Below are 14805 nucleotides of genomic sequence, written 5' to 3'. Positions count from 1 at the left end.
CATGATTTGCTTTGAACAACATAAAACTTATTATGCAACAATTAGAAGAGAGTATTAATAAAAATCTAAATATATTGGTAAGATAAAGAGCCTAGAGGATGGTTTACAGTTGCACACAATATGACATTCAATATATTGGGACTATAAATAGAAAATTCATCTAATATTCAACAAGTGCTTGATCACCATCTACAAAAGCCATAAATTCACTGCCCAAGCTTTCATAAGACACAAAGTCTAAAACTTCAAAATTTCATTGAGAAATTTTATAAAAGATCTGTCAAAATGAATTATCCCTGGAATTGCTCGCAGGCTCGTTTTTTTATTACTGTGAAAGAAATCTTACTGGTGTGCATATTAAACTGCATGTTGCCTAGAAAAGAGGAAACAGAGAAGAAAAAAACGAACTATTAATCAATGTATACAGGAAATTAGATACAAGACCAATCTCAGAAACTTGAGGAGCCGAATCAATGACAATTTCTTCAGCATTGATTAAACCAGCTTCTTATCTACCTCAAAGACATGAGGAGGGGGAAACAGGTAAAAATGGCCAGGTTTTATATTGACAAGGTGCTTAAAAGTGAAGTATGTGCGCAAACATTGATGAGGAAAACCATTGGGTAGAAGCACTAGACACAGCATCTGTTAGTGTGTTTCAGTGGCAAGTGTTTTGCTGTTTCAGGGTTATAATGTACTATACACAGGCTTTTATTGTTGTAGACAGAGAACTTGAAGAAGTTATCATTATGATACATGTCTTTTTTCTTTCCTTTCCTGCTTTTTTGTATGGTAAGTGATGGTAAATCATTTCTTCAAGAGGTACAGCATCTCTTTAATCAAGAGGTAGGCAAAAATAACCATTTAAAAAGTTTAAAATATCAAAGTTTGTTTGGATAGTAATGATAAAAGTATTTGGTTTAAAAAAAGACCCACAAAGATTTTAGAATTAATATTAAATACAAACAGCAAGACATTATGGCCAGGTAGACCTTATAAAAGAATTTCAGATAGTACTCTAGCAATGGATGGAAATTTGTCAGATTAATTGTTGACAACTGAACTTTAAAAAAATCTCTTTATTTTTTTACCCTAGAGAAATTGCCTTAAAATAAAGTACTGTCCAATGCAAAATAACAAGGTAATTTCAATATAGTAAAATTGGCAAAATTTACATCAAAATACCGGTATTTACCTTAAGATATATGTGCTAGCGTGGCTTCACTCTTAACTTTTGTAGAATGATTGCCAATATACAGAAAATTAAAAGAAAATAAGACAGTACATATTATAATTGTTGCACAAACACCTCTGACGGCTTCCCCTATAAATGACCCCCATGCAAGTGTCTCCCGGTGCAATTCAAAGCCTGGCATGCAGTTAAACCAACAAGCTTCCACAACCTAAATGAGCTCAAACATAGGAATTATTTATACCAGTGCACCTTTGTAAATCTTAATTTACTTGATTGCTGCTGTCAACTTGAGAAACTTTGCATATCAGTGACCTGGTTATATATCATAATGTAAAAATTTAAATAACCTTCTATTGTTTCATTTGGTGAGAGCTTCACATTATTTAACAAAATAATTTTCTGGAAAACTTGTATTGATATCAAAAGACATTATGTTAGAATCTCATTTAAGAGTATCTGAGGCCTGCAGCCTTGAAACTGATTTGATTTCAATCACTGGAATACAATGTAATACAATGTATCAATATTTCTCTAAAATATTCTCCTTTCAAATACAAAAATCTGGCATTCCATCTCCCTATACTATTTATTTTAGTACAATAATAAAGAAAGACAATAAAAAACATTTATTGGCACAGATACGCATGATAAACAATCAATCAATATGAAATACAGCTATGATTAAGGAATGGAAAAATCAAGTTGTAACTTGAAATAACAATACAGTCTCTGTCCATACTGGTAGCTTGCATGCAGATCAGATAGGAAGATACTTGTGGTCTTAACTTAGTGCAAATACACTGCACAACATCAAAGGGCATAGAACCTGTTACCAATTAATAAGAACCCAAATACAGAGGAAAATCCTGCCAACATTGATTCTTCATCTGTGATAAAACCTACACCAGTTCATCAAGATTGGTTAAAGCACCGCTTCCTCCAACTATATCCTAGCCATAAAACAGAACATTTCTTTTTTCCAGTAGGTCTATTACATATGGTAGAGATTAGGGCTTAGAGTCAAACAATTTAAGATAGGAGATTAACTCACTCATCTCAATTAACTTCAAACAGGTTCTCTGTGATTCACACACAAGATACACTACTAACTACTCGAGCAACAAAACACTTAAAATATTTCAAATAATGAACTGCTTTCTTCTATAAGTAAGATAAGATTTTAAAGAAATCCTGATAATTTCAATTAAAAATCTTTTTGAAAACTCTCTGTACCCAAGATCTCTTATCACTAAACTTTAAAGTCAAAGAAGAAACAGGTTTCTTCTCCCCCAATGTTAAGAGAAACATTTTATGCTTTTACAAAAATTGTTAAATTGATGAGAGCATTGCATGGGGTTTAAAAGCAAGTAAAAACAAATAATAGAATTTCATGCCACTTCACACTCAGTTTATAAAAGTAGGGTGGAGTTTTACTCCATTCATAGTATGAAATATTGCTGTTAACAGAATATCGCAATTTTTGTATAACAGTGCTGTTAAAATAACATCACAAACAACAAACATAACAAAATTAACATTGTTAATAGTATATATATATAACACTGTTCGAAGTAAATAAATAGCACTGTAAACATATGAATTACACTGTTAACAGAACATATATAACACTGTAAGTAATAGAAAGAGCATCGAAACACGAGGCTATCTGATTTATACGAGGGGGCGTAGCCCCCGAGTATAAATCAGATTGCCGAGTGTTTTGATGTTCTTTCTCTTTTGTATCATAGTCAAACATAAAAACACGTTCCCTGTTGTCACAATATGAAACCCCGGAGAAAAGTAACCAATGAACGAGCATCTAAATATGACATTTCTGTCGCTTTCCCTTTCTCTGCCGTCACAATAAGTAAACCCCAGCAAAAATGAGCCAATCAATGGGCATGCTCTGGAGTGCGGGTAACTAATACCTGCACTCCAGTTAACGCACGGTGCATGTATATGTATACGATTTAACTCGACACATTTTCAACAGAAAGGTCCCCAAACTATGATACAAACATATGTAATACACTGTTTGTTTGTTTGTTTCAGTCATATAGGCGGGTAATTTCCTATTACACTGTTAACAGAACATATATAACACTGTTAACATAACACTGTTTAACAGTACATATATACATGTATAACAGGGCACATATACATAATATATAGCACTGTTAACTGAACATGACACTATTACAATGACTGATGACAATTAACTCATCATTCCGTGATAAATCAAAACCAGGACTGTTGTTGTTTACAAGTTAACTGATCTTTAATATATCATACAAGATGGTAAATATTATAATTATAAGAATATAATTAACAAAGCTTGACTTGAGTAGGAAGTTTGCAATTTCGGGACTCAAAGCCAACAAAAAAAGCCAAGATATTTATTATTATTTATTATTTAAATTACATCCACAAATGCTTAACTGATATTTTTTAAATACAATTTGACAGACGGACAGACAGACTGACAGACAGAGAAGTGATCCTTATTTGTCGCCACTACTCTGTACAGGCAACACAAGAAGAGCTGTCACAGGAGACAGCCAAGCTCGACTAATAAAATACTGGACGCAGTAAGGAGGACAAAACTATTAAAGAAAAACCAATTATGTATAATTATGTATTAAGTTATAGTAAAAAAATATCATTTGTTAACATAAATTCCAAGATCAAGGGGAATAATTCTAGAAAAAGTCATGCTAGAGTTATGAACCTTTCACACAACATTTGTGTAATGATAAGAAATATATATTTGAAGTTTGAAGTAGATACCTTAAAAAGTAAAGAAGTTATCATATTTCTTAAAGAAAATCCTAAGTTCAAAGAAAGATAAATCTGTAAATATTGCTTCAAGAGTTACGAACATTGTCACATAAAATGTAATTGATGATAAGGAATAAGTATTTGAAGTTTGAGGTAGATACCTTTAAAACTAAAAAAGTTATAGTAAAAAAATAACATTTTTCTAGTAAAAAAATCTAAGTTTATGGGGAGATAATTCTTGCAATATTGGTGCTAGAGTTATGAACCTTGTCACATAAGATGTGGATGATGATAAGGTACATATATTTGAAGTATGAAGTTGATCCCTTTAGAAATAAATAAGTAACAGTAAAAAATAGTATTTTTTAAGGAAAATTCTAAGTTCAAGGGGAGATAAATCTGAAAATATTGGTGCTAGAGTTATGAACCTTGTCACATAAGATGTGGATGATGATAAGGTACATATATTTGAAGTATGAAGTTGATCCCTTAAGAAATAAAGAAGTAACAGTAAAAAATAGTATTTTTTAAGGAAAATTCTAAGTTCAAGGGGAGATAAATCTGAAAATATTGGTGCTAGAGTTATGAACCTTGTCACATAAGATGGGGATGATGATAAGGTACATATATTTGAAGTATGAGGTTGATCCCTTAAGAAATAAAGAAGTAACAGTAAAAAATATTATTTTTAAGGAAAATTCTAAGTTCAAGGGGAGATAAATCTGAAAATATTGGTGCTAGAGTTATGAACCTTGTCACATAAGATGTGGTTGATGATAAGGAACAGATATTTGAGGTTTGAAGTTGATACCTTAAGAAATGACAAAGTTATAGTGAAAAATATTTTACTGCACCAAAACTTTAATCTGAAATCTGGACGCGGACGTGGACGCCGACGCCAGGGCGAGTAGGACAGCTCTCCATATACTTTGTATAGTCGAGCTAAAAAATGGCTTTTACCAAGATGTTTCCATTTTCAAATATATCGTAAAATGGTAAAATGTTATTTCTTAAAATACATTTCTTCCTGAACAAACATTTTAAAAAAATGCAAGAACCTTGACTGTTTTTACATAAGAACATCTTATCTTATTTGACCCATCTTAAACGAAACACATGACCATGTTAAATAAATCACTGTCACTCTACTGATTGTGATTCTCTACAAACCAACAATGGCCATCAATCAAGTCTGAACACTCTCTGTCCAATTGGTAACTAATCTAATTTTCAAAACTTCTTGGTCACCAAGTCAATCACACACACACACATGGGTTGTACATGAAGATTAAGGACAACTAAGTTCTATATAAATATATAAACTTTTGTACTAACTAAATCACTAAATGAACAGGCTTTGTAATTGTACTATAATAACAATCCTTATTGATAAAAGTCCAGGGCTGGAAATATCTGACTTTGTCTTGCTCGTCTATTTTATCTGAAACATTTCTATACTTGTCCATATAATATTCATAAAGGAAATTCTAGAAAATTTTCACTTTACCTGTGGGACAACACAAATTTTAAACTGGGCAATACAAACAAGTGATTTTGCTTCCCTTGAAAACAAAATAATTTATAAGAAGATTGGTGGTCTAGTGCTTAAGGTGCAAGCATCTCGTGTTAGAGCTCAAAGGTTCAAACTACTCTTGGGGCATGTTTATGTTTCCCCAAATAAAACACCAGTAATGGTTGGTCCCATGATGCTGACTCCACAATGTTTACTACATGCTCCAAGAATTTGTTTTATGATAGAACTAAAACAGATTCCATGGAAACTTTAAACCTTGGGTCCTGTAGCTCGTAAGCTGATGAATTTGCAAGGCACTATACAGCAAAATACAGATAAATATTAATATGTTACTAATGTATGTCTTCTAGTTAAAGATCAGCATTTATTGCTGGAAATATTCCTACATCATATTACTACACAACTAACATAATACGAAAACATATTTGATAATGTACTCTGATTGAATGATTACATTTTTTTTGTCCCTCAGGCTTTTAACAATTACATATGCATGCCAACAGAAGCTGATGTTCTATAATATTCTCAAGTTTACTGTAATTGCTCTTCATTATTCAATAATCAAGCGTAATAAATGTTTCTGAAAAAAAAAGTTATTTTCTGGCATAATGAGCCAATGTTTTACCTCATTCCATACCTTCTGTATGTTTGTTTGTTGTTGGGTTTTTTGTTGCTAAAAAAAATTGGAGGGGGGGTGGTGGGTGTAGGTGTTGTAGATTGTCAGTTTTTTTTAAGACACTGAGTGTTATATGCTTGCAGAAATGCTAGTAAACATGTGAAAAATGACCTACATTCAATGGCCTATTGTCAATATGATATTAGAATTTTTTTATAAAATAGGTTGAAAATGTATATTAATTTGGAAGGGGAATGGGGCCAAATTTTGGAAAATCATGAAACGAGGGCCCTAGAAAATCACTATTTGTTTTGCTAATGTTTCATTAAAACTGATTAACAAGTTTAACAGAAAAAGGTTTAGCTGATAGGAAGATGTTTGTGAGTTTGCAGATTTACTCCTTTTCTCAATGTTAATGTCTCAATAGTAAAACATTGAAGCCAAGAGGCAAACAGTAAAGTGGCTGGTTGGACTGTAAATAAATGCAGCCATGTCAAGCTCCACACAAGAGATATAATTATATCTTAATGAAGCATAATCTCTCATAAACCTTTCCATTGGAAGTTTTGTTAGAACATAAACCAAATATAGTTAAACAAACCACCAGCACATAGGATATATATTTAACTATGTTGACGTTTCTTGCTATATTGACCTTTACTGCTTCCTGGAAATTGGAAACTTGTTAATGATTCAAGGAAACAAATGGACGAAAAAACTCATTAAAGAGGCCAAACCTTTCATACATTCGCACAAGATTTGTTCATAAAAACGGCTTAACATTTCTAGTTCTTTTATCTAAAAGCTAGCAGTATAAAAAACTATTTAAATGAAAATATAGATTTCCTGTTCTGGAGTTTTATGTTGATATTGCATGCGCCTATTTTGAAGAACACAGAAGCTGTCCCATGCATTAATTATTTCAACTAATTGTAAAGGGAGATGTGTGGCGGAGTTAAGACATGCGTTTATTATTCGTGTTTATTGTCCAATAGTGAGCCAATCAGATCCACAACGATTCTCCCGAGTTTTACGTCTAAAAGCAGACGCAAAGTGACAGTTTGTGAATCAATAGTAACATTGGACATGATAGCAGTATTATGTAGATACAAGAGAATCTGTTAGAAATACATCGGGTCCTCTCCCACTTCTATACTATTGTGCTGCAACCATTAAGAAACAATGGCGTAATTGAAGGATTTACAACCTAATTCAATATTTATGTATTCATTATATAGAACATTTCACGAGCACAATCATGCGAACAATTGACACACAATTGTAACAAATGCTTATAATTAATCTTCATTAATTAATATAAACACAACAGGGTAATATATGGGAAATTTGTTTAAATTTCAAGAGGAAATAAGAATAAATGTCAAATACCTGTCAAAATCTAAATCTACTGAAGAGCCTATTCCATTGATATTGTAACTTGAATATCTAGGAACTTTGTCCCTTTTTTGGTGGCTTCAAATGGGTTGTATGTAATTCACACCAACATTTTAATTGTCATGACAACCATATAGGGATATCTCAGGTGCCCCTTTGTTCATTATTTCTGGCATGAATGGGCATCATCTGAGGAGGACCACTGACCTTCATTAACCTAGCTGAAGCTTCTTCAAATGAAATATTTTAAAGCCCAAGCTGAAGTTTTGGCCAGCAACCTCACTCATTCAACCAAAGAGGCCACTTAAACCAGTAAAATATTAATCAATATAGATTTTAATTACCAATAAAAACCAAATCTGCAAACTAACCCTTCTTAATATCCCATCATGCAGCAAGATCAAGTCCATCTGAAGACATTTATGCTCACAAAGCAAGCAACTTGCAGAAAATTAGCTATTCGATAGCTCGGTTTTTTAGAAACAGCACAGGGAAAACTACCTCCTTATTAGGAAATGAGCTAAATTGGTGTAATTACATTCATAATGCATTTAACTGAAAATGCATGATTTTTTTTTGTAAAAAAAATACAGGTTACTCAATTACAGTAAAATGAGAACTGCACAGAAATGGGATGATTGCAATTTTGCTGACATTTTTTTTTAAAGTTTTACAGCAATTATTGTTCAAGTCTTGCAAGATAATTAATGAGCCGCGTCACGACAAAACCAACATAGTGCATTTGCGACCAGCATGGATCTGTACAGTCTGATCAGTTTCTCTACTTGTTCTAGGGTTTGTAAGCTCCTGATCAGACTGCGCGGATGCGCAGGCTGGAGTGGATCCATGTTGGTCGCAAACGCACTATGTTGGTATTGTCGTGACGCGGCTCAAATTTTATTTTTGCTTGTAACATTGATTTTATAAGGCAAAGGTAAAAATAACCAATTACTGTTGTCAGAAAGTAGAAACCAATTGATAGTCTTATGCTTACATGACTTCCTGATAGATGTTTCAAATAATGAGCAAATGTGAGATTACAATGTATAAAGCAGGAATGTAAAAATTTTGCACAAACTGTGCAAATGTAATATAATGAAATATATAGCCTAACTATCAAGTATAACACTAAGTAAGTAACATTAAGTAAATCCATTTAAAAGGAATGAATTGCTGAGTCCAACTGCTAAAACATTATCTTTTAAACCTCAATAAAGATAATTTCAAGGGAAGAGTTTGCTTTTCAAGATTTTTTGTGAAAATGACAACCTGGCTGCCATATTAAAGGTGACTTTTTACTGTGTTTGCTTGAGGCAACTGTTTCTACCTATGCAATAAGAACAGACTTAAAAATCAGCTGGCACAATACTGTGATGATCTCATGATCATGGTGGGCACTGTTTGTTATTTAGTCAGTACATATTTTAAAAATTTTGCTAAACATGATGAAAGGTTTTGTCCAGGCAGAAAGCTGAACATGTCCATTTAATATTATATAGCATGGAAAGGGTTAAAGGGCTTCTTGCCTTATCTATGCCTGTAAGAGCAGAGTGGCCTACTTTGTATAGATGCTTCATTGAAATATTACTGCACCCTATAAAAGTGACATTTGAGCCGCGTCACGATAAAACCAACATAGTGTGTGCATCTGCGCAGTCTGATAAGGATCCATGCTGTTCGCTTACCAACTCTTTTACAAGTAGAGAAACCGATAGCGAACAGCATGGATCCTGATCAGACTGCGTGGATGCGCAGGCTGGTCTGGATCAAAGCTGGTCGCAAATGCACTATGTTGGTTTTGTCATGACACGGCTCATTTGACTAGACAATCTATCAGAACAGAGGCCAAGTGGTAATGGTATCTGTCAATAATGAGTTTGAATCATAATTATTGTGTTCATGAACATGCTTCTTCATAATTAGGACACAAGTCCTGGTAAGGTAAGAGAATATTTCAAATAAGCTAAAAAAAAACAACCAACCAACCAACCAACCACCTTAAAGTCTTAAGTATATAATAATTATTCTCCTTTACAATACATGTATTATACACCAAATCAAGGAAGCTTAACTTAAGCTAGTACTCATTTGTGTAATATGTGTAAAATATTTCAACAAACACTTCATTAATTTTTCTGTTTTATCATAGAAAAATGTTCTACAAGACATGGGACACTATGCATACTGATAATTTTCACACCACTTATACACTATGTGAGCTTTCAATCCATAAATGCTTTAACTTTAAATCACAACTTTGTCACAAATGTAACCCTTTCAAAGCTTTGAACCAATAGTCATTTTTTAACTAAAATTACTGAGTTACGAATAAAATTTTCTCAGAAAAACTGCAATTTGAACTCATTCTGTTTCCAAGGAAAGTAACTCAAAAATGTTTAGAATATTTACTCTTTCTGTTTAACCCAAATACGACCTGTAACAAAGACCATGAAGCACCTGTGAATAAAAAATGTTAAATATTCGCATTTACACAATTTTACCTGTAAAATGATAAATCCCCAAAAACAATTTTTTTTAAATAAAAGCACAGTAATATCTTTTATGAATCTATCAAGTTGAATAATACAGATTTGTGAACTTTTAAATGTACACTTGCTAAACAATGACACCTTTATTAAATTTATTAACTAATTAATCATATTCTTACATAAATTAATTAGTAATTATGCATGATTTTCTAACCTGGGGGTGACTTTAAAACTTGTGCATAATATTCACTTCTTAATGAAAATACTAGCATTTTATTTGTTGTCATGCACAATTAAAATGTCATACGCTGTGTGATTTGTGTCTGTCAAACTCCACTAGACTGAATGTGACAAGTTTTTATATCACCTGAAATTTTAACACAGCATTGTATGAATTTATTACCTGTCCAATTAATGTTTTTTCAAAGTCAACTTATATTCTTTTATTCTTTATATTCCAATAAAAAATGTATTGATATTATTACCAGAGCCTCAATGATTGTGTAGTCAAGGTAGCCATGGCTCTTTGAGTTTGAATCTCACTATAGTTTATATGATGTACTGCTTAAACTATAACATGTGGTGGTGGTGGTGAGGGTTTGGTAGTTTTACCTTCGGATCATGGCAGAAAGCAACACTGATTTAACCAGAGCAAAGTTCAGCCACCACATTGCTCCTGGGCAGGCTGTCAAGCAGTTTACCAGTACAAGTTTGCTTCACTTTTGCAAGGAATTGACAAGTTCTGTACATGCCAGAGCAGAGGTACAGTGCCAATAACTCATACTGTAGGAAGGATTTTACGGTCAATCACTACGAAAGTGACCTGCACCATCCGGGAATCAAACCTGTGTCACCTGATTCACAATCCAATACTCTACCTATTGAGCTAACCAGAATGGTTTGAACTATGTCATTAAAGGAAACTATCAACTTACAAATTGAATAGCTTATTGCGCCTTGTGAATGTCTCTGCAGATATCATGACAGTTTTTACTTTTTCTCTGAAATAACAAGCCAAGTAAATCGCATTATCATATTACTGAGAATGAAGATTTCATCAATTCTTATGAAACAGTTTTTAACATTTATATTTTCTTTTTAGTCAGATTTTTATCATAACTAGAATGGCTTAAATTATTTCATTTTTGAAAAAATTCACATGGAAAAAAAATTGACGGATAATGTTTATAAATCATTTGATTTGTAATAAAAAAGAAATTACTTCGCTATTCGACACTTAAGTTAATAATTAAACTTTACCAAATACTACATTATTTACCGCTTCAGATAATATTAACTTTGTAAAATAGCAACCTTATTGAAAACACACATTCACTGCAACCATTTAATGCAGAGTATGTTCATATTCAGCTATTTTATTTCACGGTATCTTATTACGAAAGGAGAGCATTAAATGATCATTATAATCACTGTTAGCTCAATTCACCCATGTAATTCTCGTCCTACAGCGTAAAAAACGATTAGTCGGGAGAAAAATGATTATAGATGGGAGTTTTTAAACAGAAGATACTAGTTCACCAACCGTTCCTTTTACAGTGCATCAAAATGAAATCATCCGATTTAACGCTTCAAGATCTTGCCCCCCTACCGCAGTACAAATATGTACAAATCGTTACTCTTGTTCAATAAAGAAAAACGGATATGCTTCGAAGATTTTTTATAGATTCTCGCAGGAAACGGGGTGATCACAGTAGGCTGACAATTTACCGATGAAAAGAAAGTGGTAGTTTTTTATTGCAATATGTCGTGCTTACCATTGTATCACCTAAGAGAAAAAATGTAGACTGGCATATGTTTCTTAACAAGTATGTGTACATACAGAGAACTTCCCATATTTTTGCATAGATGAAAACATTAAATTTAAGGCCTTATGAAAGAAGGTAAAAAAAATATTTCAATGGTTCAGACATCGAAAAATATTTTTAAAGTCACTCGTCCTGCAGGAAGAGTAGCTTCTAAATCCAATTTGCAGGCAAAATTTTTCTACTCATTCTGCATTAAGTTTTCTTAAATTCTACTCGTAATTACGAGCTGACAAGTGGAATTTTCAATCTCTGTGGTTATAATGAAGGCTAAATAAGAATACCCATGAAATAAATTTACTATACTGAGTATTTTCTTAAAATGTAAACATATTTTCTTGAACTTCAACATAACAATTATATTACCTCTTTTTAAAGACACATAAGAATTTTGTTCTTATCTTTACCTTTATTGTTGTGTTTTGTAATGCAGCACAAGTCCTATTCAGCCATACAATCATGTCTTAGTTCAGCAATGCTTTGCAAACTCTGCATCACTTTTATATATTAATTTAACGTGGCAGAACGGGAGGTAATACGGCGGCTCCTGGCACAGGCATTTTGTCTCGAGTACCCGCTGGGGGTAATGAACACTGGCAGGACACAATCTCAATCAAACAAATGACAAATAGAGTTAGGACATGAGATATGATAAGGTTCCTGTACTCCTGTCTCCACCAGATTATATGATAGATAATTGATTAGATCAGATGTTACACGATGCAGGTACAAACACCAGTATTGCACACAAATACTCCCCGGGTAAATCAACACAGACAACCTAACACTATTTCTTCCTCCTTGAGGGAGAATTTCTTTTTTTCTTGTAAAAGACCCACAAGTTGGAAACAATATATATACAAGTGTTCCTTCTTTGATTATTCTTGTAAATTGTTCATAAACTGGACTAAAAATACTTTACTCCCTCTTTCAAGGTGGGTATGATATATTCTTGTACACAGGGGCATCAATTGGACTCGACACACTTTTCTCCCTCAGTGGTGAAGAGCTCATGACAGTTTATATATGTAAAATGGTCCTAAAGTGGACTCAACATACTTTCCCCCTCCTTTATGGAGAGCTTGATTTGGCCATCACTAAAACTTGTGTTATAATCTTTCTTTTCATATAGCCAAAATCTCAAAAAAGAAAGCAAAGAGTATCACTAGATACCAAACAGTTGAACATTATATAAAAAGAGATCTGTTAATTGCGGCTAAGGCAAGCCATTTATAATTGCCGCTGGGATACATTGAGATTTTACAGTAGCAAAGTAAGTGTAACTTTTAAGCATTCTTCAAATTTTACCCATTTTTCAACATTACATGAGGAAATATCATAATTGCATCTATTAAGAACGTATTTACACTGCACCTGTTTTTGATAAATAACATGTTTGAAGAAGCCTGAATTCTACAGATATTTGTTTTAAGAAAATGTTTTACAGTTTTTAGCATTGCAAAGCTTTTGCTTCTAAATGAAAAGAGACTAGTTTAAAGTGCTTGAGAACTCCTACACAATCATTAGGAGTGTGACTGACCATAGATAGAGTGTTGCTGGTTACATGATGCAATGTCAACTGAGGATTGACCTGACAAGATGTCACAGTGAATATCCTGTGCTAAACATAAACAAATAAGATAACATTCCAGGGAGAGAACATCAAGGCTGCAGCACTCTTTTACATCAGTCAATCTCGTGCCAACTGCATCCATACCATGTCAACATTAATTATACCCTATATAATGCCATTCTACAAACATCGCATACCTGCAATCTGCGCAAGCCTAACTGCATTTAGACACAAACAAACAGTAAAATTGCACGTGTAACACAGACATTTTAGATAAAGATAAATCAATGTTATTCAAGTGAAAGTAAAGAATTAGTAAGCAGATGTAGTCAGGGTGCATCTAAGAGCTTTGCACTTACTGCAATAGAAATATAATTAATCCAAATATGAAAGTAGTCCCTTCAGGGCTATATATAAATAGCTAAGTATGATTATATAAAAGTTATTAAACAGGATGAGATATGTAATGGAAACACCAAGAGACAGAGGCTATTCCTGTTTATATTAATATATATTAACAACATTATTAAAACAATTACAGCATTTTAATAGGGGCAAAAAACACATACATTGTATTTGTATTTCTCATTGGACGAAACATATTATATGACCAATATAAGACTTCCATAAAGCTATGATCAGGACAATTAACACAATATATGACCAATATGTGTCTAACATAAAGCTATTAACTGGACATAACACAATATATGACCAATATAAGCAAAGACACACCTCTAGCCCCGCCCTAAGCCAACCTTACTACGTGCATCTGTCAATCTAGACTAACCATTCATCATTCTAAGGGAAATTATCAAAACTGAGTAAAGAACAGTTCTGGGCATAATGACATAGGTGTGCTGGCTGTTTGATCTTCAGCTGTCATCAGCAACCTCAGAGTTAATAACACAAAATACATTACCAATGGCAAGGTTCAATACTCAAACAACTGATGCCATATCAAATTTAAGATAAAATCAATCCTGTACATTTCAAAAAATAACAGGCAGATAAATTATATAAGATTTTCTGGTACTTTCAAAACTCAGCCCCCCCACCCCCTAAATTACTTTTCATGGCTATTTGCCTAAAATAAAACAGAGTTATTAGATGTATTTACACAAATTACATCCGCAGCAATAAAATCTTCCAAGTCATTTGACACATGTCATTTAAAATCAACTTAAAATTCTCTCAGTTTAACAAATTATGAATACATTCTACACAACTTTATGCAACATACTCTCTTGAACTTGAAATATCTCGATTTAAATACAATAACTAAGAAAACTGGCATTTAACTACATTTTCCTTTTTTCTTTCTTTCTCTTTTTTTACTACGGTCTCATTTATTCATTTTATCTCGATTAAATGGCTTAATCACCAACTCTAAAATAGGTTA

General features: G+C 32.8%; 1 protein-coding gene across 5 annotated transcripts in view; it reads right to left on the bottom strand.

Annotated features, from left to right (window-relative positions):
• LOC132730725 (CUGBP Elav-like family member 2) overlaps positions 1-14805 on the bottom strand; it is a 141315-nt gene that overhangs the window by 106766 nt on the left and 19744 nt on the right. Inside the window, exon 1 of one of the 5 annotated variants that reach the window (XM_060716787.1) lies at positions 10020-10042. The exons of the other annotated variants lie outside the window; for them this stretch is intronic. The gene's annotated coding sequence lies outside the window, so the exon portion shown is untranslated. Of the gene's footprint in view, positions 1-10019; positions 10043-14805 lie in introns of those variants that run through there. 5 annotated transcript variants of the gene reach the window in all.

This window comes from Ruditapes philippinarum, unplaced genomic scaffold (genome assembly GCF_026571515.1).
Source record: "Ruditapes philippinarum isolate M1 unplaced genomic scaffold, ASM2657151v2 ctg275_1_1_1_1, whole genome shotgun sequence".
Lineage (NCBI taxonomy): Eukaryota > Metazoa > Mollusca > Bivalvia > Venerida > Veneridae > Ruditapes > Ruditapes philippinarum.
Note: the sequence above shows the minus strand (reverse complement) of the source record. Positions and strands in the feature narration are given on the sequence as shown.